Genomic DNA, 18,018 nt, shown 5'->3' with positions numbered 1-18,018 from the left:
GGGGTTTTAGGATACGCTTTTCGGGGTACGCAGGTGCCCCATGGGCGACCTGCGTACCCCGACATTTTCGTTAATGGGAAAATGGTCGGAGTACGCAGCCCACCTTCAGAACAGCTGCGTACCGCCGCTCTGTTTCTGAACGCGGGGTGCGTACTCCGCGCAAAGCAATTTCAAAACCCCAATACTTAAAATTAAACCATTATTTTTTGATTCAATGAATTCTAATGGGTGTTTTCTGGTGTGTAGATTGCCCACCATGCTTGATTGGCGCGAAAGAGAACACGAAGATGTCGATTTGGCCACAATAGATCATCAACCTTCCATTGATGCTTTGAAGGCATGCGGTCTCTACAAGTACTGGGCCATACCTGGCATGAGGGCCCAGGTGCCATTCTTAGAGTGGCTGGTTGAAAGGTGGAACGTCCAGGAACAATGCTTTTACATCGGAGGGCACCAGCTCGAGATAGAGCCCTCTGACATATATTTTCTCACTGGTTTGCCTAATAGGGGCGAGCAACTGTCTCTGTTCGGGACTAGGCCGGGTGGCCAATCCCTTGCTAGTCTCCGGCTAGAGTGGTGCAACAATCAAAACCAGGAGAAGGGGATAGAAATCAAATACATATCCCGACCTGAACTTATGGTAATTGCCTTTACAGTTACCAGACTCTGCGGTGCGGCCGCTTTGCACAATGCCACCGGGTCCCAAATGCGGATGGCGATTGATTGCTTCCGAGGCACCATTTTCAACTGGTGCGATGCTGTGTTGGCCAACATGAAGGGCCAACTGACTAGGGAAAAGAACGGGCAATTAAAGACCTTTGGGTATGGGCCTTTAGTTGTGAGCTTTTCCCTAGAGAGAGTTCCGATGCTTATCCCTCAGCATCTCACTGTTGCGGTTGGGCCACCTCGGGAGCCAAAGTTGATGCGATGGGTTGCAGTGATGGCCCGGCATCCTGATGAGGGAGCGGGAGTTGTCTGATTTCCTGCGGGTTACTTTCACTGGTTGGAGAACCAGGTCTTTGTGATCCAGGATTTTCCTTATGCCGGAGTAGATTTTCGCGGTGATCCGGACATGGTTCTTCCACAGGGAGAACAATGGGACGACAGAGGTACTTAATTTTTCACAAGTTTTTAAATTATCTATTTTTTTTGTTTTTTATATCGTCTCAAAACTGACAGTGACAATTCTCAAAATGCAGATGTAGGCCCACAGCGTCCGGCCAATCTCCGGCCATTCGAGAGAAGAGTACCAGTTGCACCAGCACCGGCTCCACAGGATGCGGCCGCAGAGACCTTAGCCGAGTTGGAACAAGACCTAGAGCGTCTTACGGCGGGTATACCAGAGACGACTATAGACGATATTCCTATCTGACTTCAGCGCTATGTGGTCGCAGTCCCAGGACCTTTCAGGAGGTTCCTGTGTAGAGTAGCGCGGGCAGTGGTGTCATATAGAGAGCACCACCAGTGATTGGCTAGTCACTTTTTGTAGACACATGTGACATTTTGGTTTTTTGTACTTATCATTTTTGCCGATCATAAGGTGTTTTTCAACCTATGATCGAAGACGATGTATATTTTGACACACTCCTATCTATATTATTACCGGCTTATCTTGTTAAACATGTGTGATTAAATGTTAATGTTTTTAAATTTACATGTATGATTATTGCAAATGTCTGTCTAACATTCGAGAAGCAATTGCATCTGCTAATGTATTAAAAGACCTTGGAATATGTTGATATTCGATGTAATCAAATTCACGTTCCAAAAGATGCACTCTCAAAAATAACCTTAATAACACTGGATTTCTAATGGCATAAACTCTATTAAGCTGTAGTACAACGAGTTCAGAATCTAACCTCACTATCAAACTCTGAATCCCAAATGAAATGGATTCAGATAATAATTCAATCACTGCACTGTATTCTGCAATGTTGTTTGTTGTTTGACCGAGGCTCACCCCATGCATAGAAACTAACTCGTCAGAGGGCGAATAGATAACCCAAGCTGCGAAAGAGATATTCCGTGTACTACGACAAGCACCATCAACAAATCCAATGTACGTTTGGAGAGGCATCGACATCTGCAAACATCAAAGGTAAAACCAAGATAAGCAAAATAACGACGAAAAACACACTTTCTAAACTAAGCACACTGTTTATTCTAACAAACACACTAGCTAGAAAGAGAAAATTAACCTAACTATCCTAACGAAAAATCTTCACACCCACCATTTAAGCATAATACCTCTTTAGGTAAAGTCCATTTCTGGGTTTACCCAAAGAGTCCCCATCAAAGTCAACCAGCTCATAGGCCCCTTTTGCTAGCTTTCGCTTAACAATGTAGGGTCCATGCCACATAGGAACGAATTTTCCAGCACCTAATTTATCGTTAGCTTGATCATACAATAGCACTAGGTCTCCTTCCGAAAAATTTCGAGGGGTCACATTTCGATCATACTGAGCTTTCATTCGTTTTGCATGAGTCTCGATTGCCAGTGCAGCATCGCGTCGAGTCTCATCTAATTGAGCTAAATACAATAAACGCTTCTCCTCTTCGGAAGTAGCTGGAAGTAATTCGACAGCCATTTGAAGTGATGGGATTTCGCATTCAATAGGCAGCACAGCTTCCAAACCATAAACTAGTTGGAAAGGAGTGAACCCTGTTGATGTTTTCACCGAAGTTCGATATGCCCAAAGCGCGGAAAATAACATGTTGTGCCAATTCGACCGATGAATGCCAATGATTCGTCAGATCATGATGACCAAAACTTTGTTGATGGACTCAACCAGACCGTTGGCTTGTGGATAATAAGGAGTTGAGCTATCGTGGCGCAAACCAAGCTGGCCTGTAAGTTCTGTCATCATAATGTTTCGAAAATGGCGCCCATGGTCAGTGATTATCGCTTGTGGGACACCAAACCTAGCAATAATGTGATTGAATACGAAAACTGCAGCGGTCTTGCCGTCTGCCTCGAATGTAGGCATCGCCTCGGCCCACTTAGTAAAATAATCAACCGCAAGGATGATATACGCATGCCCCCTGGCCGAGTGAGGGTTACATGTAATAAAGTCGATACCCCATTTGGAAAAAGGACCAACGACAATTATAGGGTGGAGAGGAGCTGGTGGTGCGCGCATCTTGCGATCAAACACTTGACAGTTGTGGCATTTTCGGACCGCAATGATACAATCTTTAAACATGGACGGCCAGAAATAGCCAGCACGCAACACTTTCTGAGCTGTGGCATACCCAGACATATGACCGCCACACGCCCCAAAGTGAAAGTCATTCAAAACCCTTTCTGCCTCTTCGTGAGTTAAGCAACGTCGGAAAACCAAGTCCGCCCCACAGCGATAAAGAGTATCTCCAATTATTTTGTACTGTTGGGACTGAAATCGAATTTTCCGACGTTCCGTCTTAGAAGCTTCGGGCCGAAAGGATTGGGTTTGGAGATAGACAATTATATCCCCATACCACGGATCTAAAGTGCTGATGAGAAACAAAGATTCGTCCGCAATGGGTTCCTCTGCCACAGTTTCCGTGTCAGCACGCGGGAAGTCACACATCAACTCTGCAAAGACTAAAGATTTCTTAGACTTAGATTTTTCAAACTCTAAGTCGAACTCTTGCAGGATAACGATCCATTTAGAGTACTTCCCCCTAGCAATTGTTTAGTCAAAATGTAGATCATAGGGTTGCAATCCGAAATGACTGTAGTTTTACGGAGAAGAATGTAATGACGAAAACGTTGGACAGCCTGAACAGCTGCCAGGGCCAATTTCTCCACATGCGAATATTTTAGCTCAGTGGGATTTAACGTCCTACTAAGATAATATATCACATGTTCTGTTGCGAATTCGTCTTCCTGAACTAATACCATCCCAATTGTGGAATGAGATGCGGCGAGGTACAAAAAGTAGTCTTGGTTGTAGTTGGGAGGATGCAACAACGGTGCATGGGTCAACGCGTGTTTAAGTGCATCAAAAGATTGCTGAGCTATCTCATCCCAAGAGAATTGAGCGTTCTATTTCAACAACCGTGTGAAACCTTTTGTAACCTCGGCGTAGTTAGGAATGAATCGGCGTAGAAAGTTTGCTTTCCCTTGCAAACTTTGGAGTTGGCGAAGACTCGAAGGGGGAGGCAATTTGATGATAGCTTCGACCTTCGAGGGATCGACGCGAATGCCAGCTTTTGAAACTACAAATCCCAACAATCGTCCCACTTCTATACAGAAGACACATTTGTGTGGGTTCAAACGTATACGATAATGCCTACACCTCATGAAAATTGCTCGTAAATGGACAAGGTGATCAGCTCGATGTAAGGAATGAGCAGGCAAATCATCGAGGTACGGTTGCACAATGTGTTTGATGTCGTGAAACGCGTAAGACATTGCCCTTTGAAAAGTGGCTCCAGCATTCTTAAGCCCAAAAGGTAATTTGCAATAAGCAAATGTCCCCCAAGGACAAATGAAAGCCGTTTTTGGTTGATCAGCAGGTAGAATATTGATTTGATTGTAACCGGAAAAACCGTCCATAAAGGAAAATATTTCACTGTCGGCACAATCATCAATTATTTGATCGATATAGGGTGTGGGATAGTTGTCTTTAGGACAAGCACGATTAATATCCCTATAGTCGATGCATATTCTTATTGTTCCCTGCTTCTTGTTAACCGGAACAATATTTGATACCCAATCCGTTAACGGGATCGGATAAATGAAACCTGCTTTCAACAGCTTTTCAACTTCTGCTTTGATTGCAGCCGCTTTTCGAGGGTGTATCGGACGCAGACGTTGCCGAACGGGTTTAGCGTCCGGGTAAGTCTTGATCTCATGAACAACAATGGAGGGATCAATTCCTGGCATTTCCTCATAGGACCAGGCAAACACGTCACGGAATTCTTGAAATAGGGCCTTGTATGTTTGAATTTCGTCATCTATACACGAGGCACCTATATGAATGTTCTCAACAATTCCAGTTTTGACTGAAATGTCAATGGCAATAGTTTGGGAAATGTTTCCCAAATTCAACTCTGAATCAGGATGTTTCATGGGATTCTGAGCGTCCTTGACATATTCAGCCGTAAAGATTGATGAAAAATCATTTTCAAAGTCATCACCCTCAGGTAAAAACGAAGATCTATGATGGAGATCTTCCCATGGTAGATCGTCTACACTTAGGATTTCGCGAAGTTGCTCGTCAGATGACACGACTTCGGGAAACACTATCCGTTCTGAGGTTGATGTGAAAAGTGATTCCTCACGGACCACATTCATTTGGTCGATTTGGGTTGAACGAGGGTCGGTAAAAGACTGCACGGCTTCATAAGCAATTTCATATGGACTCAAAGGCATAGCATCACCGAATGAGTCTATCTCAGATTCAGATGGGACAATCCATGGATCATCGTAAATAATAGTATCTGACGTAATCATATGAATGAATGCGAATGAAGGGTCTGCGTTGATCGGAGGAAAAGGAAAAGTTCCCAGTAAACCGGAATCTTTAACTAATCCTACACCAACATCCTTATAAGGGATAGTCGTTTTACCGACATGCTGGATACTCTCTGAAGAGGCTGGGTCGGATGAAAAGAAAGCCAGCTGGTCTATTGTCACGATCTTGCCATTATGTGGAAACTTTATAACTCTGAAGACCGATGAGACGACCGCTGTCATAGCGTAAGACCAACTTCGACCCAAGAGAAGGTTGTAGTCTAGAGGGGCATCAACCACCTCCACATCCAGACTAACGGTTTTTCCTTCAACCCCTATAGGCAAATCCTGTAGAATGCCAAACGGATGGAACCCACGGCCATCAGAGGCCTTAAGAATTGTCAGGGATTGGTTCAGCGAAGGAGAACCAAGTGATCTCCAACACTGAATCGACATAATACACGTGGAAGCTCCCTCATCAATTACAGTCCGATGAATAGGCCTGTTTTTTACTATCACTGGAATCTGGAAAGCCATCTGATGAGGGAGACGCGGTGTACTATTTTCTAGATCAAAGATTATCAGGTTCGGGTCCTGAACGTCAACAGCTCCTATAGCCGACAAAAGTAATTTTCGTTGTGCTGGGCATGATTGCAGCACTTCTAAAGCCGACATCGCTGAGGGTGAAACAGCTAAATCCTCAACAATGTTGTAATTCTGGGCCGCTCTCGCATGTGGATTGAAAGCAAACCTTCGAAGTACACCCTTGGCAGGCGGTTTGATTACTAAGTCAGGGTTAGGTTTCTCGATCTGTAGTGGATTGGAACCGGGAGCTGAGGTTGATGGATTTGACTGAGAAGATTCTGCTTCTTTCGATCCATCAACAGGACTTTTACTACCATAATCGTGTGATCGAGTCGCAATCCGTACATGAGACATCATCAATATGGGTTCTTCACTGGCACTCGAGGAAGAACCTATCATCTTACTCTCCTGCTTTGGAAATGGATCTTTCAAAACAGCAGGAGTTGGGGAACCCTTGACGATTTTCACAACCTCGGCCCGATGAGGGAAATCTCTTGTAAAATGATCCTCTTCACAAATAAGACAAGGATATCGAGGTTTGCGCTTTTCGTCATTGGTTTCCGACTTTTCTTTTTTCTCCTTTGGAGCCTTGTCTGCTTTATCCTTCTTCTTACCTTTCTTTTTCCCACCGTTTTTTGATTTGGCCGTAGATGACTCTACAGCGTGAATATCAGCGGAAATTTCAGGAGAAGATTCTCCTGTCGGGGAGTCTGGTAAGGTGATAATGGGCGAAGAATTCTTTGAAGACTTCTTCTTGCTTTTAGTATTCACCGTACCAATCATGCCATCAGCAGCATGAGATCCCGAAGGAGCAGCAGCGATTTGATTCAACTTTGGAAGATCTGGGATCTTTTCGTGTAACGTACCCGACTGAGTATAAACTAAGTCAAGGTACTGCGCTTGAGCAATGACTTGCTCTTCAGTAACCACTCTGGCCTTAGCTACGTCTTCAGTAATCTTCGGTAATAATGATTTAACAAACCATTCAGCTAAGATTTGGTCCGGGATAAAAACTTTCACTAAACGCCTTCGACGTCGCCATTCATGAATATGGTCAGAAATATAAGTGGACGTCGACTGTTTTAATGAAGTTAATAACTCGGTGCCATTATCATATCTGACTGGCAACTGAAAATGTGTTAAGAACGAGGTAGCTAACTGACTAAAGTTATAAAAAGAGGCCCGTGGTAACTCAATGTACCACTTGGCCGCGAGACCAATGAGCGTACGTTGAAAAAGACGTAAACGGATTGAATCATCCGAGATAGAATTTGAAGCACACCAGAGGTGGTAAGTCATCACGTGATTTGATGGATCCTCTCCAGACTTACCTTCGAACTTGGGTATGTCACTGGGCAACTTATTTGGCATTGGCGGCCAGAACGGAAGATAATTTATTGGATCGTTCATTAGGCGCGTCAAGTCTGGTAAATCCAAAGTTGCGATAAATGGTAATTGCCGGTTAGGATCCCTAAAACTCTGGGTCACAAGACCAGTCCCAGGAGGAGGATATCCAGGATAACTTGGAACAGGAATCGCATTGGGGATATTGTATCCTCCCAGAAAACCAGGATTAACCGGACCGTACTGGGATTGCTGTGGTTGTTGATAAGTGTACCCAGGATACGGTTGATACTGGTAAATCGGTTGTTGGACAGTAGGCCCGTATTGGTACTGTCCCTGGTACGGTTGATAAACAAATTGTGGTTGAGAAGTAACAACCGTACTTACACCGGGCTACCCCACAGGCATCTGAACCATAGTTTGAATCGTAGATCCAGACAATGGTAAAGATGTCTGCGGAGTAGTGGCAGAGACAGTAGAAACCAGAGCTGTCGATACTCCAGAAGTAGGTGTGGTGGAAGGAACAGATGTTGTGGTAGTTGCAGCAGTCGTTTGAGATGGAGTACTAGGTGCAATTGGCGACTGAGTAACTACCGAAGGTATAGAAGTTTGAACACTGGACTGGACTGGTTGCTGGGGTGGACCAGAAACCACAGGTTGTCTAGTTTGAGTTGACAACTGTATGCTTGGCTGCAACACTTGTTGAACTTGCGATGGATCCCACACTACATTTATTCCGGGGTATTGACCCATGACAGGTTGAGGATATTGAGATCCATAACCGGATTGAGGGTAGGATTGATAATTGATAGGTACATTTCCCATACCTTGAATGTAAGATTGACCTTGAGGTGGTTGATAACCTTGACTCGAGTACTGACCCTGGGGTAGATACCCTTGAGGTAAGTACTGATACTGGGGTTGACCTTGAGGCATATATTGGTACTGAGGTTGACCCTGGGGTACATATTGAGGCTGGGGTTGACCTTGAGGAATGTACTGTACCATGGGTACATACTGTCCTTGAGGTTGCCCCCCAGACGCAAGTTGTGTACCTTGAGGTTGCCCCCCAGGCGTTAATTGAGGTTGCCCCCCAGGCGGTAATTGACCACCTTGAGGTTGAGAACCGGGAATTGAACCTGACATCATATAAATGTCTCCTACACCCAACGGTTTATTACCATTGTTTCCAGCTAATGACCCATGTCCAATGGGTTGAGGAGATGCTCCTGCAAAGGTACCAGAAAGTGATTGATACCCAGTAGGAACAGAAGGACCACCATACAAAAAAGATTCACGGGGTTGAGTAAACACGGACGACTGACTAGACATATTTACAGGAGTATAAATACCTCCAGGTGGATAAGGAGTACGAGGTGGAGAAAAACTTATCCCTGAGTTGTCTAAGTAATTAGTTAACGAAAGGTACCAAGTAGTACTTCTAGGTGGACTGTAAAAGATAGATTCACGCTCTCTTAGATCAATAGTAGGTTGATCTTCAAGAATAGGGCCTACTTCTTCTTCTGGAGCAAGTTCTTCAATAGCTATCAAACCAGAAGGGAGATTTTCGGTTATGACTCTTTCTACCCTAGGTGAATCAGGAACACTAGAAGTTGGAGTAACAGGTTCAGATCCTTTGCCTATATCACTAGTAGATGAAAAACTACCAGCAAGCTCATAAACTGCAACAGCTTCAGGATTATAACCTGTTTCTAGACTTTGGTAATCTGGATGGACTACCAACGAAGATTCTCCTTCTTCAGGTGAACCTACTTTACTGCCACTAGGAGGAGTTACAAGGACTTTCAAACCTTCGTAATGACTCGGGATGTCTTGAGGAGGTTCACCCCGAAGTCTACGGGACTTCCTCAACAATTCGGCCACGGAAACAATCTCAGGAGACTGGCCCCAAAGTCTACGGGACTGCCTCGGTAATTCCGCCACAGTTAAAAACTTTTAACTACCGCACACGCAAACAAAGTAAAAATTTCAAAACAAACCACCTAAAGTCTCTAAAGAACCAAACAAATTTGAATCACACGCCTAAAGAATCTAGGGCATCAAACCATGCACAAACAGTAGCCTTTCGGACCGAAAACACTAGTTGGTGATGAAGCCCAACATCACCGAATTCAGTACAGAAGTGGTGGGTGGAACGGTTACCCCGGCAACCTGCTTAATGAATAGACCGGCACAAGTTCCTCCACTTTAACCGTCTCGAGTGAAGTGAACCCCCCGGAAAATCCAAGTGAGTCTAGCCGATGTCTGCTCCAGGTACAGTGGGATCTTCCCTCCACCGTCACCTCAGGTAGAATCCTAAAGATAACAGTCATTAAGGTTACCAACAGCAACAAATACACCTGGGGGAACAGTCTACACTCCGACAGCACGCAAGAGCAGAGCATCAAGCTCAATCCCCTTGTCGGCTCCTTGACAATAATCCAAGGTTTACCGACAAGTGACCCCTGGCTCCTCGACAATGGTTAATCCGAGGTTTACCGTTTGTAATACGTGCGTGTCTGTCGTCATTCCCAACGAGGGAGGATTGATCCCCTCACTGGTTCGGACACGAGCTCGTGCTTCTCCTTTAAGAGGAGCTTTCCCAGAGTATAAATGAAACAGTTGGATTTATCCTACCACAAGATAAGCTACTTGTTTGGTTTTGCTGTCTTGGAGAGTTAATTACTCTCCTACTCCAAGACACTAGCCTGATCTATATTGGTGTTTCAGAGCCCTGGTAAATAAAAATAAAAAATTGCTAAGTTGATTTTACTTTAAGCGTTAATTTTTATGGCTTTTCTTTAAGACAAAAGGTAGCGGAGATGAAACTGATGGTGTGTAGACTCGACTCAAACCACTAAAAGATGCACTTAGGATGATTTATGCTACTTTTCTTTTTCAATGAATTCCCTAGCTAAGAGAGTTGGAAAATGCAAAATTGATAAAAGCAACTTTCTTAACAGACAATCAAAGAAACAATCTCTTTATCTTTTCCAAGCATGCAACTCATGACCACTAATTATTTTGCGAAAATGCCCTTTTCATTCAAAGACTCAAATGCCACTAAGCAAACTTTTCTTTCAAAGGAGATTTTTGGATTTTTTTCTCTACTTAACAAAGCATTTAAAAATCAAAAAGCAAACCTTTACAAATCTATGACAATTAAATCAAAGCTACTTAAAAGTAAATCAAAAGAAATTCACCTAATAAGCAAATCTAATGAGGCAAAAGCCTACTAAAGATGATTCCTGGATGTTTTACTCAGTCAAAATGCAACTAAGGACTAGTTAATGCAGAACCAAAAACCAGTCAAAAACAAAAATCAAAATCTTTTGTTCTTTTTCTCAAAAATAAAATTCAAAGTTCAATCAACAAACTTTTTCGAGATTCGCAAAGAGAAGACACAAAGGTAGGTCTCTCACAAGGGTGAATTCTATGACAGGCCCGACTCCTAAGAGGGTTGAACAAAACCAGGGAGATCCAAAGTTTGACAACCTCTAACGCCAAAGTCACTACAGGACCAGTTAAAAATCAAACCCTAAGGCAAAATCTCTATGAATTCCACTAAAACACTTGACACTGACGAAACAAGTTCAGATGAAGATCTCTGGTAGGTAACCAGTGGATCTGGGTGGAAAAAACAAATTAAAAGCAAAATCTAAGAGGCAAAAAGGAGAAAATTGAAATTTTCTCAATTTTGACAGGGTACGCAGGCAACCTGTTTACACAGGTGCGGGTACGCTCTGTGCACACAGTCGCAGTGCGTACAAGTACGCACTGTGCTGAACTCAGAGGCTGCGTACTTCTAGCAAAACTAAGAAAAACTAAAAACTAATTTAACCCTAAGCTAGCCCACCCAAACACACAGTCAGACAACCAAAAACCAGAAAGAAAAAGACTTTTCTCAGATCAAAGTTTCAGACAAAGGAAAAATCATTCACATCAATGGAGTTCCCCAGTATGGTCGCCATTTTGTCATGCGGAAAGAGTCGATAGTGCGGACACAACCAACCTCCCTAGAAGCTTAAGGCTTTCTAGTGACAAACAAGACAATTAAGAGCAATCCTTCTCTAAATATGCATTTATCATACAAGAAATCAAGTGTTTAGATCCTACCTGTAACCCAACGCTGTTGTAGTAGTCCAGCCTCGTCGATCCGGATGAGCTCCTCCTTCTCTTCGAAACCTGAATTCACTAACAATCAAACGATTAAATAGCACCTGAATATCTCATAAAACAAAACATATTTAACATACAGACCAAGGAGTATATGAAACAACTCATAAATAACAAATTGTTGAGAAGAATGGACTTATTTGTATTAATAGGAAACAAAAGAAACCATTACAACCTGAGCCTTGGTGTTGTGCAAGTTCCTCCCAGGGTCCAGCAAGAGTTTTCCTTTACTTTGATCAGCTCACCCACTTCCAAATGAAACAAGAAAGGATGACAATCTCTCCTCACAAGCTTCTACAAGGAAGTCCTAATCTCAGCAGCATCTACCCTTAGGAATTTTCAGCTTTCAACCTCCCCTCCCTCTGGCCCAATGCATGTATTTATAGTGCTGTAGAGGAAGTTAATCAGGTCCACCATCAATGGGATAAGCCCCTCTTTGGGTGGGTTAGCTCCCCTCTTGATGGGATAAGTTCCTCTTCCATAGGGATACATGAACCATTTGGAGGCGCTCCATACACATCAAACAAGCTTCTAGAATGCTCTAGAAATGACCACAAGTAACTTTTTTGGAGTGAAACTTGCGCCTTTTGACCTTTACAGGAGTACACACCCATTGCTTTACAGACAGAGCGTACAAGTACGCAGGTATTGTGAACTTGGATTGCGTACCCGCAGGTAAGTCTGAGAGAAACTGCGTACCCAGAGATAATTGACTTTAAATGACTTTTCTCTCTTTCTTTGAGTTTGACATGGAAAGCAGAGGCATGAGACTTGCCAAGGAGGATAGTATGACAGTTGATGGAGCCATACTAACTGCAAATAGTCATGGTGACATTTTTTAGTGTAACACTCCACATTATAGTAGATGGTCCAGAATTTTCAATTGACCAAAGATACCAAAGATAAGTTTATAGAATCTCTAACATACTTTTCCACCACTGCTGCTCTGGTACTTTATGCTTTTGAAGTTTTCTGAGAGTTTCATCGGTCTCTGTGTACCTGAAGAAATTAGGCTGGAGGGTGAATAGATGCTTTACATCATGCTCTATGTAGAATAAGTTCTCCAAATGGTCATAGAGAGCTTGGCCTGAGGGAAGTGCCTTTACTTTTGATGCACTTGATGATGAACTAGCTTGATCAACAGCATATTTTTTCAATTTGCTCTCATAATCGATATGTTTCATCAGTCGAATATTATTTGCCAAAGGGCTTGGCAGACCTTTATCGTGCAAATCTATGAACTTATTTAAGAATGAATTAATTTCTACCTACATATCATGGCATCGTTTTTCCAAATTCTACATCAAAGTCTTCTTGGTTAGGACTCTCTTGATTACAAGGATGGTGGCAGTCCTGTCTGCGATTTCAAGTGCTTCCAGTTGTTCACTAGTCTTGGTATTCAAAAAATGTATGAGTCGATTAGCTTGTTCAGGCATTTGTCCCAATTGAATTTTTGTCCTTTGAATTTCAACATATGCTGATTGCACTAAGTCCATCTGTTCATAGATGGCTTGAATGAATGGCAAAATATTCTCCATTGATTGGTTGATGTTGGCCCAAAGAATTCCTTTGATTTCTGTCAGGGGATTATCCAGGGTGAGCTCCTGTTCTAATGTTTTCACTTTATTTTGTAATGCTTTAACCTCTCTTATTTTCTCTGCCACATTCATCTTGGATTTGTCATAACTTTTTTCTACCTTTGCCAATTGTTCCTTGACTTGTTTCAATTCTGATACTTGGAGTTTTAATTCTTCCGTGGCTCTTATCAATTTCTCTGTGGACATATCAGTACTGCTGCCTGGTGCTATTGCTGTTGTTGTACCTGTGATTATTCCTGTTGAGGATGCCTGGACATTGGGAGGCAATGTTGTTCAAAGTGTGGAGGGGGCAGTTGTGACTATTGGGACTACTCCAGGTGGCTGGGAGGTTGACTCTCCCTGCTTTTCTTGTAAAGCCTTTTCCAATGCCTGCTCTGTCTCACTCAATCTCTCATTCAATCTCATAAGCAGGTCCATCATGTCCTCTTTAGATTTCTGTTGTACAACTTCTGCAGTCTGTGCATGCAGGGAAGGAAGCAGTTTTAGCTGCTTTTTGAGGGCAGCAATGTCCTCTTCTTTCTTCTTTATGAGTGTCTTTATGCCTCTAGCATCTTTGGGATCATGTCCCAGTTCAATGATAATGTCTTCTAAGGATTTTATCCTATTATCCTTAGCTAGAGAAGAGGCTTTATCTAGGTTTAGTTGAGCAGAGGTGTTGTCTAAGGAGTTTTGCAATTTATGAGCTAACATACCTTTATCTGCTAGTGTGGAGTATACCATCTCTCCAGTCTATTTATGCAGCTCAATTTGGTCCATGGGATGAATATCCTTAGCTAAGACCTCCAAATTTGTCCTGATGTAATCAACTGCTGATTGTGGTTGCTACACCTTGGGCTTAAAATAACTCATGATCATTTTTCCCTCCTTAATGTCATAGGAAGAAATCAACCTTTACTGGTTGGTGGGGGCCATCTTAAGATACTGGTTGTAAATCTGCAGCCTCAATGGGTCATTTCTTGCCTTTATCTCTGTGAATTCCCTCTTGATGTCCAAGGCCAGTTTACTTTGTGGCCTAGTGGATGAAACTTCCACACTATGCTGCCTTTCTAGCTCCTGCCTGTGTGAGCTAGTGGATGTTTCCACCACCGGGGATGTCTATTGGCTAGCTATCTTTTCCCCTCTTAAACTTTCCGTTGTTTCTTCAAAGATTTCCTCTTCTGACGGAGGATTGAGTCTTTGCCTTTTTTCCCATGGTTGTTCTGTGGGTCCACTGATAGGTGTGGCTTCTTCCTTGTCTCTTCTCTTGCCTCTTTCCTCATTTAGAGGAGTCTGTAATGTAGAAATCTCTGCTGCTTTAGTTTGGGCTAGAGGCATTTTCCCCTGACTCTGCTCTTTTGATGTTGCCGGGTGGTCTGTCATTATAGTATGCTCTGTATCAACCATTTCTTTGCCCTTTGCCGTCCTTGAAACTGGTGTGCTGGTTTCTTGTACAGGCTGCTGTGAAGTTCCAACAGAGGATGTTCCAACTCCTGATTGTTGAGGCAGCTTGAAAGATACATGTCCAAAAGAGTCCAGGTCAAGGGTTTTTTCAAGATCTTTCATAGCCTTTTCCATTTTTTCTTGCTCAGTAATTTCTTCTATTAATGTCCCTTTTACCCACTCATCCTGATTTGCATATTGTTCAATTTCTGGGATATTATGATGTATATAGACTGACAGCCTGTTCCTCACTCTTTTATCACTTATAAAGCTATTTGGGTCATATGGAACCCACCAGAAACTTTTCTTCAACTTAAGGCGGTCTTCTAAAATCTTCTCAGCTTCCAGCCATGCCTCTCTAGCATGGATAACATAAGAGCCTAACTAGTTTTTTATTTTGAGCTGGGCCTTCTTCTTTGCATTACAAAAAAGGTCTAAATTTGCCTTTATGAGCTGTCTGAAGTATTCTAATGCAAATAATCTCATGGGCACATATTTGGGCAGCTTGAAAGGGTAAAGCTCACAGCCATATATTCTGATTTCTGTATGATTTTGGTAGAGGTACCAATCACCTATCATGTATTGTTTGGAGAGCTACAGAAGCCTTTTCATGCCACCAGAGATTCTAGAAGGGGGAGTTCCTATCAATAGAGTGGATGCTGAATGTACAAACAGATCAATGAATTCACCATAGGTATAAGGGCCCTCAAAGGTATCATGGAAGACTAAGGTCCAGAAGATCACAGATTTGCGATCACCCTTTGAGTCCAATCTCTTGATAGGAAAAGAAAAACTGTCTGGATGATGATATAAAAAAAGGTGGTATATGAAGGATGTATACTTAAAGACTCCTTCTCTATCCAAATTCAGGAGTTGAGCATGAATTTTGTTGGCAATGAAAGTGGCATAGTCATATTTGACAGCTGGGGGCTGTCCTGGAGCAAAGTTTGATAGTAAAAGTAAGGTGATCTCATCAACATGCTCACTTGTGTTAAAACCCATGACCAGGGATATCATGTCAACAATGACTCTGCCAGTGTCAGTGAAAAAAGCGTGCAGATAACGAGGTGGGCCTTTTGGCTGGAAGTCAGGCAGCATGAAAGTCTGAGCAATATGGCTTATATCTGATGTGGACAATTGAGATGCTTTCTCAAGTAGATACCCCATGGAAAGAGGAACAAGGGGTTGAGTGAGATGGAATTGCAACATTTCATTAATAGAGTTAGCAGTTATGGGAAAAAGAACAGTTTGGGAAGGTGACATAACTGCTCTCTGGACAGGGTCATAATTAGCACAACATTGATGAATGAGGTCTGGGAAGACATGTACTGAGGGTAGGAAATACATGGGAAGGTCAGATTCCCATAGTCCAAAAATATCTGATTTATTCAGATGACTGTTTCTGATCTGGCAAAAGGTTTTTAAGTGATTATGACCAGAGGTTAAGTCCTTTATTTGAAAATATTTATCCGTAAGAGGCAGATAATCCAGGTCTTTATGGGGAGCATTGATAGGTGTGACATTCAAAGCTGCAGGGGTTTCCATGTTTGGTTCTTGTGTATTCAACCAAGAATTCGGGCTTCTGCAGAAACAATGGGCTAAACAACGGATTTTCGTGTCTTTTTACAAACTAAACAGACTAGTTTTGACTCGAACTTGGCTTTGTTGGGTAAAATTGACCGAAGAAAACGAAATTACGGGTTCGGGAGGCAAATTGGGTAAATACCTGTGTTCATAAGGCAAAACAGTGTAATTCGCAGGTTGACCGACGAGTTGCAGAGCACGACGTTGAAATTTGTTGGCCGGGTGGCAGACTGTAAGCTCGAGCAATCAATTGGACGTAATTCGCATGAAAAACTGTTGCAATGAAAAATGGCGAAAATGACATTTTATTATGGTTTTACAAAATTTTGGTTTTGGCGGGGGATTTTTGACATTTATTGCATGGCTGACGTCACAATGATAAGACGTTTTGTCGTGACGCGAGGGGGTAAGCGGTTTTCCCCTGCACCACTTTTGGGGTCGAGCAGTTTTGGGTGGGGAGGCAGCGATCACTGCGGGAGCGCGACGTGTGTCCTCGGTTCGGGAGCAATACCGCCGGCTTCCCGGGAGTTAAAGGTCGGCAGATGGGGGGGTGCAATATGATCGTGGGCCGTTGGATGAGCGGCCCCAGATCTAACGGTTGGCGCTCAGCGGAGGTGGTGGAAGATTAATATTGCGGGCTCGACACAATAAAGTGCACTTTTTAATGGTATCGGGGCAGATGTGATTGGACGTGGGGTGATTTGTTAATTAATTAACGTTGGGTTAATTAATTTCAAACTGTGCGCGGGGAATGGTTATTATAAGGTTTCGAATAAACCTATAATTCCATTAAATAATTATATATGGCTATAGTTTAGCCGAGGCAGGAGTAATAAAGTTTTTGATGTTTTGTATATATATACATATTACGGGATTTGGGAAAGAATTACATGGGATTTATATAATAATGTTAACAGTTAATAAGAATTTGTGAAAATAACAGCGCTAAGTATAATGTTAGAGATTTAACACTCAATACTTAGGATAACAGGGGTTTACACAAGAAATGTGGCTACTTCTCCTTAGTAAGAACAGAGTTTCTCTTAGGCAATTTATGAAATGAGATGGAGTGAGTTGGGGATATTGAGCAGATCTCAATATCTTTGGGGAAATTAGTTATGAAATATGCCTCATTTGAGTTGCATCAAAATGTTTGTCATGCAATTGTGATAGGGATAAGATTAACACCTTTTGGAAACAAAATCAATCACAAGAATGCTTCTGCAACACCATCTACCTACCCTGCTTACTTTGCCTAGCATTTTTTCTTCCTTTTTCTTTGGGTGCACTTGAACTGGCAAACCCTCATCCTCTTCTTTTCTTTTCACTGCAATCCTAGCTAGATCTACCCTTATAACATCCAAGGGCTCAGGTTTAACAGTTGAGCTCCTTTGCTTCTCTATCTATCTATTCATCTGCCAAGATTGAACAGTTTGGACAGATTTTATTCTCTATCTCTAAAACAAGAAATTGAAACATGAACTAGCCAAGATTAAGCTATTTGGCCATTCACCCATTGTGGCAAGAGTTAACAAACTGCACACAATCAGATTATTGTAAAAATGGAATAGTAGTGGCATTTTGAACTTGCACACTTTCCTGGTCTTTTGTTTGGGGTTCATTTTTTCATCTTTTTGACCATCCCATTCTTTTCTGCCGTTTGATTTTTCTTTTAGGGCATACCCTCTTTACATTTTTTAAATATTTTGATTTTTTGGACAATATGGAAAACCTTTGCAACTAGACAAAACGGTATGAACATATTGCAGATCCCACCAATGCCAATCATGAGCTATGACACCTATTAGTATAGGAACCTAACATTATGAACAACAATTATCAAAGGAATCTGAGGGGGTGTTGAGGGAGCAA

This window comes from Pinus tabuliformis, chromosome 4_1 (assembly GCF_031772625.1).
Source record: "Pinus tabuliformis cultivar Carrire ecotype Pingquan chromosome 4_1, CPIR1, whole genome shotgun sequence".
Classification (NCBI taxonomy): domain Eukaryota; kingdom Viridiplantae; phylum Streptophyta; class Pinopsida; order Pinales; family Pinaceae; genus Pinus; species Pinus tabuliformis.
The sequence above is the reverse complement of the archived record's forward strand: the minus strand, read 5'-3'. Positions refer to the sequence as shown.